Source organism: Myxocyprinus asiaticus, chromosome 4 (assembly GCF_019703515.2).
Source record: "Myxocyprinus asiaticus isolate MX2 ecotype Aquarium Trade chromosome 4, UBuf_Myxa_2, whole genome shotgun sequence".
NCBI lineage: Eukaryota > Metazoa > Chordata > Actinopteri > Cypriniformes > Catostomidae > Myxocyprinus > Myxocyprinus asiaticus.
In genome coordinates this window covers 30,923,905-30,946,728 of record NC_059347.1, presented here as the reverse complement: position 1 = coordinate 30,946,728, position 22,824 = coordinate 30,923,905, and the positions used below count along the sequence as shown (strand labels likewise).

Sequence of the window (22,824 nt, the reverse complement as noted above, 5' to 3'; positions counted from 1 at the left end):
TGTAAAGTGTATTTGAGTGCTACCTCAAATGGTTATATTTGTTTGTCATTGCCATTATGCCAACTGCAAAATAGGTTTTTATTAACAAGACCCCAAGTAAAAAGCATGTTCTTGAGAAGTTTATCAGGCAATGAATGAGGAAGCTTAATGTTTGTCAAGGTTTGAAGTTTAGCATATTTGCATGTGTTCGGTCACCTCTGGTTCACCTCTGCTTTGCTTTGCATTATGCGCTTGTGCAGGTGGTGGCCTTCAATGATAAAGACAGGCTTTACAACAATATTGTTTTCCTCTGTAGCCAAAAGAGAATTCTATATTAGTCTGCAAAAAAGGATCCAGATTTGTACAAGAAAGGCTGTCTGATCCTGGCAATTTGTTTGGAAAAATATTGAAAAATATGACATATACTGTAGATATGAATTTCTACAAACTCAAGGTGATGATCATTGATCATATTGATGGCTCTTTAAAGCATCCCTTCTCTAAGACCCTGTAAGGTCCGCCCACTGGTCCAAGGATGGCAGCCAATGGCGCGGTAGAAGGGTATCTGCGTGTTACTGTTTTTCCTTTTACGCAACACTACAAGATTAAATTAAATACATTTGCTTATATGTATTACTTTATTTCATCTGACTCCAATAATGAAAAAAAAAAAGTTTAAATGATGTTTGTTAATCATTAAATTTAGGTGAATGTTTGATTATTCTATTTAACACTTTACATTCTACTCTCGTTCATCCGGATTCCTACAACACTTTGAGTCTTGCATCGGCCAGGTATACGATCTCATAATCACAAATTCGTCAGTCTTGGTCATTAGACAGAGGCGAGTGACTAATATCCTAGATGGCCGTACTCCACTTTGCTCATTCTAGAATATATTATCTAGTCCCCATAGATCTGAACACACTTAATTAAGGTAAGACTATATCTAACCAGAGGTCATGACCATTACCATAGAACTAAGCTGACCAACTTCTTCTATTGGTAACTTTGTATAATCATGCCATGGTTTTCCACGTACACTTAGTTAAAATAATATTACAATAATCAGAGGTTGAGGCTCACCCCTATTTAGATTGGTCTGACAACACCTTGTTGCTCTAAACGGAAGAACCCATTATTAGCCTCTACAGTCTAAGTATACATGACTAATGCCAATGTGTTAGTCGGAGCTCTAAAACATCAGTCGGTGTGCTCCTCTGCTCCACTGAAGCTGTATTTTAGTCCGTTACTAACCTGAGCGTAGATTTGTGGTGTTATGGACTTAATGTAATCTACTAGAGTTAATAACACAAGGTCAATTAGAATAATTTTAAACATAATTTATTAACAAGGTAACAAAACAATAATTCAAAATTCAATTCAAAGAATAAAATCATTAGCCAATCACATACAATATCAACAATTCAGAGATCAAGGAATTTAAGAATATTTACCTGGCAATGATCGTGCGGGAGATCTGTCTACAGATTCCCCAAGCTTCTTGCCAACTTTCCTTAAATACCCAGATAGAATAAACATTGTGTTCCAAATGGTATTATCCTTTGAACAATGAGAATTTGGGGGTGAATGGGTTCTTGACTTCCTGGGGTTTAACCTTGTTAACATACAGGAGATCATTTAAATTGTAGGTCAAGGAGGGGGATAGACCTCCAGAATTATGCATTATTTGGCAAAGACCTTATAACTTTGTTACCATTATTTTTATCAACATGGGAAAGAGACCATTATACCAGTCGCACAGAGACCTCTTAAATTATATCAAACACATACAGTTGCATTCTTTGTTTTCATGGTATTTGTTATATTTTACATATAAATCTTGTGTCTTTGTGTTGGTCCAGAGCTGTTGAAGGGGAGAAGGGGGTGAGAAAAGAGGGGGCAGCAAGGTGATTTGCAATTTATCACACTGTGGTGATATTCAGGTGAAGATTTCAGCTTTGTAAAACAATGCAAAGGCGATTTGCAATTTATCACACTGTGGTGATATTCAGGTGTAAATTTCAGCTTTTGTGAGAGAGTTCTATGATGTTGATTCTCGCAGAGTTCTTTGACTTTTACCGGAAATGGCACCTTTTGGGTGTAGACATCCTGGTGCCAGCCTTACAACCCTGAATTTCAACAAATGTTGAAGACAGAAGTCAATGTTTATGTAGAAACCAATTGGTCCTCAGTGTCCTCTGTGTGCATAGCATGGGAGGCACTTAAGGTGGTCCTTAGAGGGTGGATCATACAATATGCCTTACTCATGAAGAAGATCTAAGCACAGGAATTCATGGAATTAGAAAAGAGTATTAAAAGTGCTGAAACAGAGCTGAAGCACAGAATGTCATCCAGTGGTCTTAGAGAGTTGACTAAAATATAGCTAAAATATAGGTACAACACTATATTGTCACAGAAGGTAGAGTTTTGGTTATTCAGGGCAAGACAGACATACTTTGAGTCGGGGGACAAGGCAGGGAAACACTTGCCAATCAGATATAGAAAACAGAGAGAGTTTTCTTCCACCATTCCTTCAGTGAAGTCTTCTGGGTGCAGGATATTTGTTTCTGCCACAGATATTAATAAGGCCTTTAAAGATTTCTATTTCGATATTTATAGTTCTACGTCCTCTTCTACCAATAAGGATATTAGCAATTTCTTAGAGCCATTAGAACTTCCTAAATTGACAAATGATAAAAAAACTCTCTTGACTTAGATATTATTTTGGAGGAGCTTGTTGAGTTAATTAAAGCCTTGCCAACAGGTAAGGCACCAGGGCCTGATGGTTTTGCCGCTGAATTTTTTAGACCTTATGTCACAGAACTGGCTCCACTTATATTAGAAGTTTACACAGAGACATTAAAGAAAGGTGAACTACTGCGAACCATGATGCAAGCCCCGATCAGTCTCATTCTTAAAAAAGATAAAGACCCAAATTAATGTAAAATGTATCATCCAATTTCGCTGATACAGTTAGATGTTAAAAATATTGTCTAAAATTTTAGATAATCATTTAAACAGAGTTATTACATCTCTTATACAAATAGATCAAGTGGGGCTTATTCAGTTCTTCTGATAATATTAGACATTTTATAAATATTATGTGGTCAGTAGCGAATTATCAAACCCCGATCGCTGCCATCACACTTGACGCAGAGAAGGTGATTGATAGGGTGGAATGTGAGTAATTTTAAGATTTTGGAAATCTTTACGGGTTTGGGAAACCGTTTATTGAATGGATTAATTATGCATCCTATGATTTCACATTTACATTCAGTATGGACAAATGTTTCTCGCATGTTCGATTCTGATACTTACCTAAATGTTCCCTCAAGTATATGGCTGAACCTCAAATTATGTATTAACAAGTCCCCCTTTTGCTGGAAAGAATGGATCAAGAGGGGTGTTGCTACACTTGGTGACCTTTATGAAAATGGAGCTTTGAGATTATTTGATAGTCTTTTATGGGATTACTAGGTCTCAATTTTTCAGGGATTTACAGCTGCGCCATTTAATTTGTACTATTTTTGGTGGTAGTACACAGCCCTCTAAGTCTGCTGACACTCTTTGTATGGTGCTCACAGCCTTTGGAAAAGGTCATGAAGTGTCAGTGGATTACTCCTTGTTGATTCAGAGTCTGGGTGATGGAGCCTTAACAGCTCTTAAGAGGTTATGGGAAAGAGATTTGAACTTGGTACTGGAGGATGGGGAGTGGAAAAGAATTCTAAAAAAATGTAGAACTATGTCTAGGGATGCAAGGGTACACCTTATTCAGTTTCAGATTTTGCATAATTTCTATTGGACTCCCTCTAGAATGTTTAGGCTTGGTTTTTTCAAAGACACAACTACCTACTAGCGATGTCTGTTTGAGGATGGAGACATAGCCCATGCTCTGTGGTTCTGCGCTAAGATTCAAGAATTCTGGGTAAGAGTCCAGAATTGTATCTAATTTTTTCATGAATGAAACTTTTTTGTTTTTCATTCTGCCCTAGTCTATGTTTTTTTGGTTGATGGGGCAGTTCTTATAGTAGGTGACAAATAAACTCAGCAAAAAAAGAAACGTCCCTTTTTCAAGACACTGTATTTTAAAGATAATTTTGTAAAAATCCAAATATCTTTACAGATCTTTATTGTAAAGGGTTTAAACAATGTTTTCCATGCTTGTTCAATGAACCATCAATAAAAATGAACATGCACATGTGGAACGGTCGTTAAGACACTAACAGCTTACAGATGGTAGGCAATTAAGGTCACAGTTATATAAACTTAGGACACTAAAGAGGCCTTTCTACTGACTCTGAAAAACATTAAAATAAAGATGCCCAGGGTCCCTGCTTATCTGCGTGAACGTGCCTTAGACATGCTGCATGGAGGCATGAGGACTGCAGATGTGGCCAGGGCAATAAATTGCAATGTCCGTACTGTGACATGCCTAAGACAGCGCTACAGGGAGACAGGAAGGACAGCTGATCGTCCTCACAGTGGCAGACCACGTGTACCAACACCTGCACAGGATCGGTACATCCTAATATCACACCTGCGGGACAGGTACAGGATGGCAACAACAACTGCCTGAGTTACACCAGGAATGCACAATCCCTCAATCAGTGCCCAGGCTGAGAGAGGCTGGACTGAGGGCTTGTGGGGCTGTTGTAAGGCAGGTTCTTACCAGACATCACCGGCAACAATGTCGCCTATGGGCACAAACCCACCTTCACTGGACCAGACAGGACTGGTAAAAAGTGCTCTTTACTGACGAGTCATGGTTTTGTCTCACCAGGGGTGATGGTCGGACTCGCTTTTATCGTCGAAGGAATGAGCGTTACACCAAGGCCTGTACTTTGGAGGTGGAGGGTCCATCATGGTCTGGGGCGGTGTGTCACAGCATCATCGGACTGAGCTTGTTGTCATTGCAGGCAATCTCAACACTGTGCGTTACAAGGAAGACATCCTCCTCCCTCATGTGGTACCCTCCTGCAGGCTCATCTTGACATGACCCTCCAGCATGACAATGCCACCAGCCATACTGCTCATTCTGTGCATGATTTCCTGCAAGACAGGAATGTCAGTGTTATGCCATGGCCAGCAAAGAGCCCGGATCTCAATCCCATTGTGCACGTCTGGGACCTGTTGGATCGGAGGGTGAGGGCTAGGGCCATTCCCCCCAGAAATGTCCGGGAACTTGCAAGTGCCTTGGTGGAAGAGTGGGGTAATATCTCACAGCAAGAACTGGCAAATCTGGTGCAGTCCATGAGGAGGAGATGCACTGCAGTACTTAATGCAGCTGGTGGCCATACCAGATACTGACTGTTACTTTTGATTTTGACCCCCCCCCCTTTGTTCAGGGACACATTATTCCATTTCTTTTAGTCACATGTCTGTGAAACTTGTTCAGTTTATGTCTTAGTTGTTGAATCTTTTTATGTTCATACAAATATTTACACATGATAAGTTTGCTGAAAATAAAAGCAGTTGAAATTGAAAGGACATTTCTTTTTTTGCTGAGTTTATATTAAAAAACTGGGTCCAAACTAGAGTAATGATTGGCAGACAGATTATTCTTAGAGGATGGAAGTCAAAAGGCACTCCCTCATTTCAAGAATGGTTCACCGAATCAGGCAGGGTGGCGGCATTTGAAAAGATGTCTTATAAACAGCTTGGCAGACTTGACGTGTATGGGAAGAAATGGGACAACTACTTGACCCTTCTGGAGGGCTCTCAGTGAGGACCATGTGGAGATAAACATGTTTGTGGTTGAAATTGTAAATCGTATCCTTTGTGGAATTTTTCTTTTCTTCTTTTCTCTCTTTATTTGTTGATTTTTATTTTTTCAATTATTTTTTATTTTGTGTGTATATACGTGTGTGACTCTAGCTTGACCACGGGATGTTCTTGAGGGTTGGGGTAGGGATTGGGGTTGGTAGGGGGACGGGGGATATTGGGGGTTAAAAGGGGATAATTGTTTGATTCTGTTCATGTATATTGTAATTTATTTTATGTAATATGTTAAGAATCAATAAAAAACAGGAGTCATTTGGTGCCATGCGGGGGTCTGACGTGTGAACGTGGTTAGTTTTTAATTCTTTTTATGTCATAAACCGGTGAGATTCGATACACCCTTCTACTTAACTGTTTTATGAAGTCAACATGTCAAAGAATTCAAAATCCTCAGGCTCTGGAGATATTAAAAGACACTTACGTGCTCAAGCTGATACCTGGACAGGGCCGCAGACCAGGGAATCAATTTGGATGGTGCGGCATGAGAAATTCAACATCAACTGTCCAGCATGTCTGTAATGCTGGCGAAGGTCGTGGTGGACTTGGAGGATCTTGCTGTAATACATCGATCGATTACTGTGATGGAGACAAAATTCACTGAGTTGGTTACAAGAATCGGGGACGCCGAGAAATGGATCGATTATCTGGAGTCATTGGAGAGGGAATTAGCTGCTAATCCACTAGCGTCCAAAGCAGATTTGGAACACGTTTGGGAAAAGTTGGAAGATCTTGAGAATCGTAATCGGCGAAATAATATCTGAATTGTTGGAATTCCTGAGCATGAGGAAGGCCGAGATATGGTGAAATTCCTAGACGAGCTGTTCCCGAGTCTGCTCGACATAACAGGCCATAAGCTGGAAATCGAGCGAGCTCAAAGAGTCCCGGCTCAGAGATCTGCTGAGGGAGACAGGCCCCAATCAATTCAGGCCAAATTTCTGAGATCATCTGATAAATATCTCATGTTATGCGAGGAGTAAAGGAAGGCTTTCTTGGAAGAACCACAACATTTTCTTGTTCCTGGATTTTGCAAATTCGACAAGAGAGAAACATGATTGATTCAAGGAATGAAAGAAACTCTTACATCAACAGAAGATCACTTTTGCACTGATGTTTCTGGCCAAATTGAGAATACAGTGCATCCGGAAAGTATTCACAGTGCTTCACTTTTTCCACATTTTGTTATGTTACAGCCTTATTCCAAAATGGATTAAATTCATTATTTTCCTCAAAATTCTACAAACAATACTCCATAATGACAACGTGAAAGAAGTTTGTTTGAAATCTTTGCAAATTTATTAAAAAAATAAATAAATAAATAAATCACATGTACATAAGTATTTACAGCCTTTGCTCAATACTTTGTTGAAGCACCTTTGGCACCAATTACAGCCTCAAGTCTTTTTGAGTATGATGCTACAAGCTTGGCACACCTATTTTTGGGCAGATTCTCCCATTCTTCTTTGCAGGACCTCTCAAGCTCTATCAGGTTGAATGAGGAGCGTCGGTGCACAGCCATATTCAGATCTCTCCAGAAATGTTCAATTGGGTTCAAATCTGGGCTCTGGCTGGGCCACTCAAGGACATTCACAGAGTTGTCTCGGAGCCACTCCTTTGTTATCTTGGCTGTGTGCTTAGGGTCGTTGTCCTGTTGGAAGATGAACCGTCGCCCCAGTCTGAGGTCCAGAGCACTCTGGAGCAGGTTTTCATCAAGGATGTCTCTGTACATTGCTGCATTCATCTTTCTCTCGATCCTGACTAGTATCCCAGTTCCTGCTGCTGAAAAACATCCCCACAGCATGATGCTGCCACCACCATGCTTCACTATAGGGATGGTATTGGCCAGGTGATGAGCGGTGCCTGGTTTCCTCCAGACATGACGCTTGCCATTCAGGCCAAAGAGTTCAATCTTTGTTTCTCAAGGTCTGGGAGTACTTCAGGTGCCTTTTGGCAAACTCCAGGCAGGTGTCATTTGCCTTTTACTGAGGAGTGGTTTCCGTCTGGCCACTCTACCATACAGGCCTGATTGGTGGAGTGCTGCAGAGATGGTTGTTCTTCTGGAAGGTTCTCCTCTCTCCACAGAGAAATGCTGGAGCTCTGTCAGAGTGACCATCGGGTTCTTGGTCACCTCCCTGACTAAGGCCCTTCTCCCCCAATCGCTCAGTTTGGCCAGGCAGCCAGCTCTAGGAAGAGTCCTGGTGGTTTCAAACTTCTTCCATTTACAGATGATGGAGGCCACTGTGCTCATTGGGACCTTCAATGCTGCAGAAATGTTTCTGTACCCTTCTCCCGATCTGTACCTCGATACAATCCAGTCTCGGAGGTCTACAGACAATTCCTTAGACTTCATGGCTTGGTTTGTGCTCTGACATGCACTGTTAGCTGTGGGACCTTATATAGACAGGTGTGTGCCTTTCCAAATCATGTCCAATCAACTGAATTTACCACAGGTGGACTCCAATCAAGTTGTAGAAACACCTCAAGGATGATCAGTGGAAACAGGATGCACCTGAGCTCAATTTTGAATGTCATGACAAAGGCTGTGAATACTTATGTACATGTGATTTTTTTCATTTTTTATTTTTAATAAATTTGCAAAGATTTCAAACAAACTTCTTTCACGTTGTCATTATGAGGTATTGTTTGTAGAATTTTGAGGAAAATAATGAATTTAATCCATTTTGGAATAAGGCTGTAACATAACAAAATGTTGAAAAAGTGAAGCGCTGTGAATACTTTCCGGATGCACTGTAGATACTAAGGATGGCCGTAAAATATTTACATGCCCACAGCAAGCATTGTCTTTCATAGAGACAATGGGGTGAGTAAGCCATTTGGTGTTTCTCATGTTGCCCCCAAGTGAGCTTGACTCACTGAACATTCACTTGACCATCCGAGGAAGCTAGGCACCTTTTTTGTTTATTTTTGTGCAGGTTCCGCCTAGCGGCTGGAGTTTGTTTTGTGGAATAACACACCTTCGGGACAGTTGTGGATACATTTGCATGTTCCTTGTGTTTATGCCTCCTATTGGGTGGAGTTTGTTTTGTGGAGTATTTTTTGCAGGACATTGGAAGGATTAGGTCATCTGCTGCACTCATGAACAGCCGGCTCACTGAACATTCATTTGACTGCCTGAGGAAACTGAAAAACCTTTTTTGTGTGTGTGTGTGTTCTGGTTCCTCTAGCAGCTGGAGTTTGTTTTGTGGAGTAACACACTTTTGAGACAGTTTTGTGAATGAATCTACATGTTCTTTGTGTTTATTCTGCCTATTGGCTGGAGTTTGTTTTATAGATTATTTTCTGTTACGTAATTCTATCTCACAAAATTTGTACAGAAGCACCTGACTCGAGTAGTCCGAAGGCAAAGTTGTCGCGGGGGCTCTCGTAGGCGTACATGGACTGTTCGAGTTTAGAGGGATGGACACCGGTTGGCGCTGTCGTGCGCGGGGTTAATGCACACGTTTTTCTTTTTTCTGTTTGTTTGGTTTGGGGGGAAGTTCGGGGTTTGACTGCTGCACTAATATTGGAATGTGGTCTTTATAATTTTATTTTTGACACACAATCTATTTTTTTCTAATATGTCAAAATGTCAAATTTTAATATGAGTGGATTGTCTCTCTCCACGTGGAATGTGAATGGGTTAAGGCACCCCATAAAAAGAATGAAGGTTATTTCTTTTCTTAAACGTAGGAAATATGATATAGTGTTCCTTCAAAAAACGCATCTTTCCCTGCTGGAAGCTGAAAAATTTGGGAAGATATGGGGTGGACATGTTTTCTTTAGTGCTGGTTCAAGTAAGAGCCGGGGAGTCATTACATTGATAAGTAAACATCTACAATTCAAATGTCTCAAACAGAGTATAGATAAATTACGAAGAGTCATTATTGTTTTAGCAGAAATTCAGGGGCAAATGTTGATTTTGGCTAATATCTACACACCTAACGCTGATGACCAGGGCTTTTTTATAGATCTTGAAGGGATGTTACAAGCTGCTGGCACACCTCATGATATAATACTGGGAGGAGACTTTAATCTATTGATGGATTCAGTCCTTGACCATAGTGAAGCAAAAGTGTGCAAGCCCCTTAGTGCAACATTGATGCTTCTCAGGATGTGTAAAAAATCTTGTCCTTACAGATAGTTGGAGACTTTTGAACCCATCTGGTAGGGACTATAAATGTTTTTCATCAGTCCATAAGATTTATTCTAGAATAGATTTTTTTTATATCTAAATCCCTCATTTCATCTGTTGTTGATTGCTCAATTGGAAACATCTTAGTCTCTGATCATGCCCTGGTGAGTTTAGAGGTGTTGCCACATACAGAGAAAAATAAATCATATAGTTGGCGCTTTAATGTATCCCTTTTGCAAAATCCTGAATTTCAACGAATGTTAAAGGCTGAAATTAATGTTTATATGGAGACCAACTAGTACTCAATATCCTCTGTAGGCGTGGCTTGGGAGGCACTTAAAGTGGTTCTCAGGGGCCGGATCATACAGTATGCATCATTCACCAAAAGATCTGTTGGAAGAGAATATTAAAAGTGCCAAGGTAGAGCTGAGGCGCTGAATGTCGTCTGATGGCCTCAGAGAATTGACCTGATTGAAATACAGATATAATACTATTTTGTCGCAGAAGGTGGAGTTTTGGCTATTCAGGGCAAGACAGTCATACTTTGAGGGGGACAAAGCAGGGAAGCTTTTGGCTAGATATATAAACAGAGAGTATTTTTCTACCATTCCCTCAGTGAAATCTGCTGGTGGGGAAATATTTACCTCAGCCATTGATATTAATAATGCTTTTAAAGAATTTAATCTTGATCTTTATAGTTCCACGTCTTTGTCTACTGATGAAGATATTAGGAACTTTGTGGAACCATTAGAACTCCCTAAACTGATGATTGAGCAAAAAAATTCTCTTGATTCTGAGATAAACTTGGAAGAGCTTGGCAAGGTAATTAAGGCCTTGCCTACAATTTTTTAGATCGTATGCTACGTAATTGGCTCCACTTTTGTTAGAAGTTTATACGGAATCATTAAAGAATGATAAACTTCTACCAACCATGACACAAGCCCGGATCAGTCTGATTCTTAAAAATGACAAAGATCCAGTCGAGAGTAAGAGTTACCGTCCAATTTCCCTGATCCAGCTAGACATAAAAATATTGTCAAAAATTCTGGCTAACCGATTAATTAAAGTTATGACATCTCTTGTACATATAGATCAGGTGGGGTTTATTCGGGGCCGCAGCTTTTCTGATAACATTAGGCGTTTCATCAATATTATGTGGTCAGTGGTAAATGATCAGACTCCAGTTGCTGCCATCTCACTTGACACCGAAAAGGCATTTGATATGGTAGAATGGGATTATCATTTTAAGATTTTGGAAATATGCAGGTTCGGGAATACTATTAAGTTTTAAGTTACTTTATAGACACCCGGTAGCGGCAGTACAAACAAATGGATTCATTTCAAATTATTTTACTCTGGATAGGGGCACCCAGCAGGGTTGCCCTCTTTCCCCATTATTGTTCTGTCTTGCCCTAGAACCATTAGCAGCCACGATAATAAGGGAAGATGATTTTCCAGGGGTGGTGGCAGGAAGTATGGTGCATAAGCTTTTGCTTTATGCAGATGATATTTATTATTCGTCTCTGACCCCATTAGATCTATGTCTTGCCTCCATAGAATTATTAATTGCTTTTCTAAATCCTCGGGATACAGAGTCAATTGGTCTAAATCCGAAGCTTTTGCTCTGACAGCGTACTGCCCAGTAACGGCTTTCCAGCCGGGCGCCTTCCAGTGGCCTAAACAGGGCATTAAGTATTTGGGCATTTTATTCCCAGCAAATTTGTCTGATTTAGTTAGAGTTAATTTTGACCCCTTAATAAAGAGGTTTTCGAGCAATGTGGGAAGGTGGGCTTCATTACATTTATCTATGATTGGGAAGGTTAATGTTATTAAAATGAATTGTATTCCATAATTCAACTAACTGCTACAATCTCTCCCTGTAGATGTCCCCCTCTCTTATTTCAAGCAAGATGATACATAGCGAAGTACTTCATTTGGAATGGTAAGCGTCCCAGATTACATTTCAATAAATTACATAGGCCGATTGACAAAGATGGGCTAGGCCTACCCAAGATTTTGTTTTATTATTATGCATTCAGTGTCAGACGTTTGACCCACTGGTTGCTTCCAATGGGCCCCAAAGAGCCCCTCCCTGGTTTTATATTGAACAGGAAGTTCTTGCCCCTATTTTGCCATTGCAAAGCATTTCTATCAAATTAATCGAAGTTACACCCCGTTATCTCGCATTTGCACTCGATATGGACAAAAGTGTCCAGAGTGTTTAATTCTGACATTTATTTAAATGTTGCCTCAAGCATATGGCTGAACCCTAAATTATGTATTAATAATTCCCATTTCTGCTGGTCAGAGTGGATTGTGAAGGGGGTTACTGCACTTGGTGACCTGTATGAGAGTGGAGTGTTGAGATCTTTTGAGAATTTGATTCAACATTTTGGGATTCCCAGATCTCAGTTTTATAGGTATTTACAGCTGCACCACCTGCTCTGTATTCTTTTTTGGAGTAGCACACACCCCCCTAAAGCGGCAGATACTCTGGGAGAGGGGATTACTGCTTTTGGAAATGGTCATGAGGCATCAGTGTATTACTCCCTGCTAATTCAGAGTCTGGGGGACAGAACTTCAACTTCTCTCTAGAGATTATGGGAGAAAAATTTAAACTTAGTATTGGAGGAGGGAGTGAGGGCTAGGAATCTAAAATATTCCAAGTCTGCTTCTAGAGATGCAAGGGTTCGCCTTATGCAATTCAAGATTTTACATAGATTTTATTGGACCCCCTCTAGATTGTATAGGCTTGGTCTTAAAGGCACACCCACCTGCTGGCAGTGCCAATCAGAAATTGGAGACACAACCCATGTCTTTTGAGGGAGTGTTAAGATCCAAGATTTTTGGTTGAAGGTTTAGAGTTGTTTGTGTGACGTTTTGGGCACTCAAATTTTATTTTGCCCCAGACTTTGTATTTTGGGCGATGGGGCGGTCATAAATTTGGGGGACAAACATATAAAAAATTGGGTTCTGACCAGTATTATGATTGGCAGACAAATTAATTTAAGGGGTTGGAAGTCAGACAGAGCGCCATTATTTCCGGAGTGGTGTGCGGTGATGGGGAGGGTGACAGCTTTCGAGGAGGTGGCAAGCAGAAGGCTGGGGTTTGGGGACTTTTTTGTCAGAAAATGGGGTAATTATTTAGCAGTTTTGGGGGACTCTCGGGGAAGGGATGTGGAGAGAGAGGTCTAGTTTAATTATGTATGTTTATTATATATTACATTTGTGTGTGTGTGTGTGTGTATTATTTTATGTGACCAATGGTGTTTGTTGGGGGTTAGGGTGGGGTTGGTGATTGAGGAGGGATATTAGTGGGGGTTAAATGTTGATTCGGTGTGTATGTGTTGTGTTTTTTTTTTTGTTTTTGTTTTTTTATCAATAAAAAATGTTAATAAAAAAAATAATAATAATCAATAAAAAACTGTTAATCACAAAAAAGGTGATGATCAGTGTGAAAATAATGTAAGTTGTCACACAAAATATGATTTTTCCTGCCCTTGTTTTGTTCTAACCCACAACGTGTAAGAAGCATAAAATGTTATGACTTAGGAAAAAGAAAGTGTCTGATAAAATTGATGAGCATTTAATCCATAAATGTCAGTCTTTGGAATGGTTTCTCACAGCTTCACAAATATGGAAGTCCCTGAGTTCTGCGCTGCTCTGCACGTGTTTCAGATAAACTTCAATTTTCCCAAAAGTATCTCGGAAGCCAAAAGAATGTGGAAAATGGTGCAGTAGTAGCACTGTTGGGGAAAGCTGTCTGTGTGTAGTCACATTGGTGTAGCAAATCTCAAAAGAGACTTTAACTTGACTGATTTGTGTGCTGCCACGTTTGTTGACCTGAAGTGTTATGTTTTTGAAGTTGTAATTTTTCACATAACTTAGCTGTGCTCTTAGTTTAAGACCATTTTCCCTTAACACTTCCTCTCATATTCATTTGTTCGTTGCATTCAAATTTATTGCACTCTATCTGAAACATTTCCCACCTGCTGCACGTACCTCCTGCAAAATATGCATAAGTTCTTTCTTTAAGAAATGCATGAGAGTTGGTATGTTCTTAGATTACATTTAAGTACTGAATCAAAGTATTATAAAATATATTTAAAACTCTATGTGTTACCTTTCCCATAGCTTCAGACTTTTCTCAAATAATAAAAAAATCCTCTGGCCAGTTTAAATATGAACAAATATTTCGAAACAGTTATTCCCAGAGTATTGTTTCATAATTGCATTGTATACTGCTGTATATTTGTCCAACAGTGTGTACATAAGCCTTTAACTGATATATCTATAAAGACCTCTGCCAAGTCCTCATGCTAAATAATACACAATGTTTCTTGCCATTTAGCAGACAGTTATAATAATCATCTTACAGGGCATGAATAGCAGAAACAGTCCTCATAAAGTATTTTTCAAGATGACAAAGGACAACACAATCTCATAATTATTCATACAAGATGGCGAAATAATTAAAATATTGTACAACTTTTATTCCCATGGAGACCAACCGATCAACAAAAGGGTTTAAAATTGTTACAAAACAGGCATCACATTTTAGCTAGCCTCTTATCCAACACTTTATCCTAAATACAAAAAACCACAGTAAATTACTCATCATTCCAATATTATTCTTGCAATACAAATAATTGATATATGTTGATTAGCTGTAACACACTTCCCTCGTCTTGTTCCAAACCCTATTTCATTTTTTTTTTTTTTTTTCCATTGGTACACAAAGTTATTTTCCTATTAAAATCATGGTTAGGTTTAGGGTTTGGGTCAAAGGTTACACTTTATGGTTAGGTTTAGGTTTTGAGTTTGGGTTAGGGGATAAACTTTGGAAGAAACGTAATAGCATAGTTCGTTATTTTGTTACTTTTTCTCTGTTGGAGTAAAAGTCTGACATTTTTGCACAAGCCAACTCAATTTCACCATCTCATAGCATTATAACAACTTCTCTTGAGATCAGCAATAAACCAAAATATGAATAACACTGCATTCTTGTGCTTATCTTGCATTCACAGGCATATCTAAATTTTTGTCCAGTAAAATGCTCTCTAGAATAAGAATGCCCCCTCTTCCTAATACCACCTATTTCTAACTATTAATAGCAAGTAGCAAATCATGCTTCATGGCTGTAAGATAAACATAAAGTCTATTAGTTCTTTAAAATAAGGGAAAAGGCTTTGATATGTCCTACCCCACTTTCTGTTTCAATAAATAAAATGTCAACACAGGAAATAAAACTGTGCTAGTCAAGCGTTTTCATTGGGTCTTTCATCAGGCTTCCACCAACCCAGCTGAGGTATACTTCTTTGATTATTTTAGTGGAATATACAACACAGGTTTGTATAGGACTGTCTTTATTTTACTGTACAGCAGAGGCTTTGTACAGGGCTTCAAACACTCCGCCAAATGCGTTGCATACTCTTTTGTGAGGAACACAGCATTACTATTAGAGTACATATACTGTAAACAATTCAAGCCATCTCAATGAATTAATATTTAGAAATTAGTTCCACAGAATTTTTACGTTCACTCAATTTCTTTAAAGTATTAACTGAATTATTCTTGATTAGTTGGCTCAAACTTATCTCCAATTTAAAATAGTATGTTCACTCAACTAAAATGTTTTAATTGGTGCAACATTTAGAAAACTAGCATAAGTTCTTTCAGTTAAAAATAGTGTGTTTACTCCATAAGTCATATTCATTGAAGAATGTATTATTTGGACATCTCAACTAGAAATAGCTGTGGAACTAGTTAATAAACAATTTTACATTGAGACCACTAAGAATTAAACTAACTTTAAAGCTCCCAGTAACACACAACCAGAAATGCAGATGCAAGCAGGCATGGCCAGTCACTCATTTAAACAAAATAATATTATTTAATCAGTTATTACAGAGCGAGTTATTTAATTCCTTGACTTAAATAAATTAGGAAAATAAATTATACACTTGTCCAAAAGATGTTTGAACATATGTATGCGTGTGGTATCTGTATCATGATACTGACCTTGTATTTTATTTTATTTTTTTGCGATACTTACCTTGTCCTTAGGCCTGTCGGATCTGTTGACTGGATTTGGGTGTTTTAGTCAACATCAGACAGGGTGCACATTGACTGGATCTGAATATGACACTTCATTAAATGTTATTGTGATATATTTCTGCAAACATAATATAATATGTCTTCTTCGCTACACCCACCCAAAAATTCTGCTTCAACTTATATATTTTTGCTCTTCCAACATTTTATTAGCTGGAGTTTTACAATGTAGACATTTACTGCCAAAATTCTAATATTCATTACTGTCAAAGGGGCAATGAAAGTTTGACCAAAATTGTAAAGTTTGATGTACATACACTACCGTTCAGAAGTTTGGGGTCACTTGCCTGAAATGTTTCTCATGATCTTAAAAATCTTTTGATCTGAAGGCATATGCTTAAATGTTTGAAATTAGTTTTGTAGACAAAAATATAATTGTGCCAACGTATTAATTTTAATTACAAAACTACAATTTTATTAAACTCTTTTTTTTTTTTTTTTTTTAATTGATGACTTGAACCAAATAATAAAGAAAAGCAGCCACTAAGTGCCCAACATAGATGGGAACTCCTTCAATACTGTTGAAAAAGCATCCCAGGGTGATACCTCAAGAAGTTGGTTGAGAAAATTTCTGCAAAATCTAGGCAAAGAGTGACTACTTTGAAGCTGCTAAAATATAACATAGTTTTGATTTATTTTGAATTTTTTTAGTCAGAACATAATTCCCATTGTTCCATTTATGTTATTCCATAGTTTTAATGACTTTACTATTATTCTAAAATTTGAAGAAAAAAATAATAATAAAAAATAAAATAAAATAAAGAATGAGTAAGTGACCCTAAACTTTTGAACAGTAGTGTATGTTTATAATGAATGAAATTTAAAGCCACCTATTTTGTGGTTGGTTGGATTTTGGAAGTCAGACTGAGCGCCATTATTTCCAGAGTGGTGTGCGGTGATGTGGAGGGTGACAGCTTTCGAGGAGGTGGCAAGCAGAAGGCTGGGGTTTGGGGACTTGTTTGTCAGAAAACGGGGTAATTATTTAGCAGTTTTGGGAGACTCTCGGGGAAGGGATGTGGAGAGAGAAGTCTAGTTTAATTATGTATGTTTATTATATATAAAAAATGTTTTGGTGTGTGTGTGTGTGTGTGTGTGTGTGTGTTTGGGCTGTATTCCTCCAAAGTGGGGTCCAAGACAATCTTTCTGTTTAGTTTTTGCCCAACTGATTGTCTGCTTCACTTCCTTCACTCTTGGCAATGTCCACAGATATTGAGCCCCATATCCATCATCAGAGTGAAACACCACCTCACTTCTGGGTGTTTTGTAGATGGTTCAGAGGACACCTGCTAAAGCTTTATTTATTTTCTTGCACAAACACCCAAGTACTATGTTTATGACAGGAAAAGTCAAGCACATGGGTAAACATTTGCTTAAATCCCATCTCCCCTTCAACCTACTCATAAACAACCTATTTTCTTTTTCTTTCCTCCTTTTTTTCTTTTCTTTTTTGGGCATTTTGAAGATATTCATTTTCTTCTCACGTCCACATAGCTGGATGCAATCCTATTTCCATATTTCCAAAAAGTCCTGTCATAGTTCCACATCCTGCTTTGAATTTGGTGTACTGTCCCACGGTAACAGTTCTTGATTACTTTCTTTTCTTACTTACTTTATTTTTTTTTTATTTTTTTTATTTTTTTTTTGTGAATATATTTCAAACACTATTTTTAAAACTCATGTGATCATACAGAGCACAGAAATTCTCAAAGTAAATCCAGATTTGAATGTCCAGCTGCCAAAATTAGCAACCAGTCTTTCAGTATGGTTAAGTTGTACATTTTTCCTTGTGCCAGGGCATCTGTCTTCTGACACACCCTGTGATTATAAGAAAAAGGAAGCAGCATCTTTTTATTTTTTATTTTATTTTTATTTTATTTTTTAATTATTATTATTATTATTATTATTATTATTTTACTTCATATTGCACACATTTTCACTTTGATTGTTTGCTGTAGTGGGCCTGTGGTTATATATCCTGCATTGAGATAATGGCCAGTTATTAAACACATTAAAGGAATAGTTCAACCAAAAAGGAAAATTCTGTTATGATTTATTTAATAATAAATTATTAAAACTTAAATAAGTGACTACAGTCTATCAAAATCAAAAAAGGCAAAAAAACAAAAAAAACAAAAAAAAAAAGTAATATTAAAACCACAGTAAAAGCAATCAATACAACTCATGTACTATATTCCAAGTCTTCTCAAGCCATATCATTACTTAGTGTGATGAACAGAATTAAAGTCTTTATTAATTCTCAAATCAAATATTTGATAAAGCACTGAAATCAAGTATGGCAGCTACATCGATAACATCAAACCTCATTGGTTCTCATTGTGTCTCATGACCAAATGTCATGATGTCATGTCACAAGAAACAATAATGTTTGATGTTATTGCCATATATTGCCATCCAGGCCCTCTAAGGGAGTTTTCTAGAGGCCATCTTGGGCAAATGCAATTCTGTCCGATCCCAATAGAAGCAGAACACCTCAGCACATCTGGATTCAATGCTACATCTATTGCACAAGCCCTACTATGTGAAGTCACTTCCAAGTCAAATAAGCACCCCCCCCCCCCAACAAAAAAAAAGAACACCTAAAAAGGGACAAGAGTAAGTCTGCTGCCAAAAAAAAGGATGCCGACCTCAAGCATTCCTCTCATCCAGGTCATGTTTTCATTACCCCGACAAATTTACACAGTTGTTAGTGATGGCCTGGGATTCCTCCTAAAGCACAGCCCACCAATAATAAACAGAGGCCAGCTGACACCCTCAGACACCTGCAAGCCTCCCTGACAGTGCAGGATTGTTACCATGCTGGAGAGCACCAAGAGGCCCAGCTTTTCTCTGAAAGTGGAATTCATTTGAGAGGGTGCCACTGTAGCACCCTGACGCACACATCTGTCCCCTGAAATGCATGCGGCATTGGTAAATCCTACCAGAGAAAACTCCCTCGTGAATCAGGCAGCAATTTTTTGCTCTTCATTTAATGCCACACTGCTTATGGGTGGGTGTGCGAGAGTCTCTGCTTCAGCAAAGCCATTGGGTTCTTCTCAAGTCCTCAACCCTTTCAAACCAGAACTTTTCAAAAGAGTACAGCCCAACTTGTGGCTCCCTGCTGAAAAAAAATAAAAATAAAAAAAATAACTAAAATCAACCTAATCTGGTCTATAGCTGGTCAGCTGGCTGGATTTAGAGGGGTTTTGGGCAGCTTTTAGCTGATCCGGCTGGAAGTCCAGTTTGCCGACAGTTTTTTAGCATGATTATCTTTTAGATGTTGATTTTGCCTAATTTTGATTTAACAAAATTAATATTAAAAGCGACAGAGAACCATATAATTACCTCTATCCAGAGTACGGTACGTTTTTAGAATTGGTTGTGCTGTTGGCACAACTTTGGCCTCTTTTTTAAAAAAATTTTATCGTCAATAACAGACATAGTCCATAAGTAATATTTGCTTATTTGAGATTTGGGAACTTCCTGAGGGGAAAACACCTGTTCTGTGAAACTACAGGAAGCTGATGGAAACAGGCAGTTCCACAGATCTGTTTTTTATCACTCCGCCTGCTGACTTATGAGGGCAAGAGGAAAGCTTCCCACCATAGTATGACTGTGGGCTAGAGGGTTTTGATTTCTCTTCTGCAATCGAAAGATGAGCTGCACGTTTTGCTCTGCCCGCTGTAATTCCTAGCCCTCATGTGATGATTTCTTTTCAAGGCTGACAGGGGAGCTCAAAAGCCACAGATAAGGTACAAATGTGATATCAGTGACTGGGCTAAAAAAGGAAGATTTGACTCTAAGTAGTGTGAAAGAAGTGTGACTCTATCTCTTGGGGGTAAACAGACAAGCCTAAATAAATATCCACTTCACAGCAGATGTTGTTGGAAGTCATTCTTTTATCATTATCATCCAGACAAAACAATTGCTGATTGTGATCTAAACTCTACAGAGTTTGTATTCTGTCTTAAAATGTCTGCCTTTGTCAAAAGGACCCTTGCACACTTAGCAGTCCTTTCTTAATAATTTTTGCAATCTGATTCATGGTAGGGATTGTGTTACACACTTTTATTAATGGTTTATTCATAACAGAAAACTCCTATCTTCCCTTTTGTAATGATTTATGTCTCCTTTGTCTAGTTCCTCAAGATAGCATATTCTGCTCCAGATTATTTATACAGTATGTCCTCCTGTTTTTCTTGCAGTCCATCATTTTCATAAGGGACCAAAATTTTCATGGACAGGAAATATCTGGGTATATAGACTACTCCCACAGACTAAAATCTGAAGACTTTGAACCATATTTCAATGGAAAGAGAAGGCTTCTGCCAAAACCAACTGACTTAAGGTAAGCCTACTTATATTATGACCCATCTAACATGATTTCCACTGTTATTATACTGATGTTGTCACGGTCCTGTCACTCTGTCAGTCTGGGTTTTTGTCTGACAGGACTGTGGCATTATCATCCCATGTCTATCTGGTGTTTTTCAGTCGGTCTTGTTTCATGTCTGGAGCATGGTGTCTGGATCCTGACCCTTTTATCTGGTTAGGTTTTGGTGTCGGGATCCGAAAACTCATGTTCCATGTCTTGTCCTGTATTGGCGTGAGTGCATTGCGCCTGTCATCTTGGTGGCATGCACTCGCGTCAGTAATCTATGTCTGTCTCTTGCGACCGTGGAAGCGCATTGCGCTCGCTTTGCATGCCCAGGTCGCGAGCTGTCTTCATGTTGTGCTGAGGTTTGGTCACTTCGGTCTGAGGTGTCAGGTGTGTGTGTGGCCGAACTCTCACACAAGTGTCCTGTCTTGTTTGTGTCACCTGTTGCGTTCGTCAGGTGGCGTTTTCCTCGCATTGTGCACTCAGGCTTCATTTACTGTGAGAATGCGTGGCATCGCTTTGTTTGGCGTTGCTACGCATTCTCTCGTCTTGTTTGACGGTTGGCATGGACGTATATCGCCTTATTGTCTTGGCGATGTGCGCTCATGCCATTCGGGTGTTTTGTTGTCTTGTGAGATTCCCCGCCTCCTTGTTTTCCCATTATTAGTTTATTAGTCACACCTGGCCTGTCTTGTCAAGTCATTTTTATTTGTATAGCGCTTTTCACAACACATAAAATCATAATATAAAAACAAATGAAACTGTAATATCTATAAAGTCTTAGAGTGATCAATGTGTAGTTTGATTAAATATGATTGTAAATTGTGTATAAAAATTAAATAATTAAATAATAATTGTATTTTGAACCCCTGTGAGCAAGCTAAAGGCGACTGTGGCAAGGAACACAAAACTCCATAAGATGTTGGTTAATGGGAGAAACCAGGCTCACTGTGGGGGCCAGTTCCCCTCTGGCTAACCAGCATGACTGTACTGCCAACATTAGTTGTTTATATGCAGTGCAGGTCATGGTTTAAGATTAGTAAACTAAGTAAGTGTTAAGGTCCAGTGTTTAAAAAAAAAGATTTTTTATGAACTTTAAGATTAATGACTAATGTCTTTGAAGTCAATCCTGGATTAACTGCAGAAGTTCACATAGATGCATTGTTCTTTGTTAATTGGCTGATGAAGGCTTTTGTTGGCAATTAAATGATAGTCTGTGTATTCCATTTCAAGAGTGTAGTCCATCAAAAGACAAAGGTGATGCAGGCTGAGATCAATGAGGTACATCGTAGTTCAACCGGCAGGTCATTTTGATGAGGTTCGGTGGGGTCCATCCTAAATCCAAGGTTCGGGCAGTGGCATATGAAGTATCCAATGTCTTACAGTGGGAGTTGGCATCAGTTCATCCTCTGAAGTTCATCATAATAGACTGAAGTGATGTCTGGCTAGCACCGGCTGCATTTAGTCATCATGACTCAGAGACACATAGCAGTGGAGTCCGACACCAAGCAGGAACGGAGCTGGCCGGCTCTGGTAACCTTGGGATATGAATCCCGAGGTTGAGACATGGAAACAAATAGAATAATATTAGCGTAATATTAGAGTTATAGATTATGATAGATGTTTCTGGTTCCAGTAGACCTAACTAAAGCAGCCTAATTGTGATTTGATGGATAAAATAGGTGTATGCCTGGCTAAATAGATGAGTCTTTAGTCTAGACTTAAACTGAGTGAGTATGTCTGCATCCCGAACAGTGTTAGGGAGACTATTCCATAGATTAGAAGCCAAATAGGAAAAGGATCTACCACTTTTTGTGGATTTTGATATTCTAGGATTTATTAACAAGCCAGAATTTTGTGATCTTAATGAACGTGATGGAATATAGCATGTCAGAAGGTCACTTAAGTACTGTGGAGCTAGACCATTCAAAGCTTTGTATGTAGTTAACAGAATTTTAAAATTAATATGAAATTTAACAGGTAGCCAATGTAACGACGATAAAATGGGGCTAATATGATCATAGTTCTTGGTTCTAGTCAGCACTCTGGCAGCTACATTTTCATCCAATTGAAGTTTATTTATTGAACTTGCTGGACATCCTCCCAGTAATGCATTACAATAATCTAGTCTTGAGGTCATGAACACATGAATTAGTGTTTTTGGCATCAGCAACAGAGAGCATGTGTCATAACTTAGCAGTGTTTCTGAGGTGGAAGAATGCTGTTCTACAAACACTGGAAATTTGATTTTCAAAGGACAGATTGGTATCAAATATAACAACCAAGTTCTTCATTGTAGAAGACTACGTAACAGTACATCCATCAAGAGTCAAATTATATTTTAGCAGCTTATTTTTAGAGGTTTTTCGTCCAATAATTAGTACCTCTGTTTTGTCGGAATTTAGTAGAAGGAAATTTCTGGCCATCCAATCTTTGATTTCATTGA

At 38.7% G+C, this 22,824-nt stretch overlaps 1 pseudogene; it reads left to right on the top strand.

The window, feature by feature from the left end:
• The window catches only part of LOC127439739 (cilia- and flagella-associated protein 299-like), a 113,037-nt pseudogene that overhangs the window by 79,467 nt on the left and 10,746 nt on the right, over positions 1-22,824 (top strand).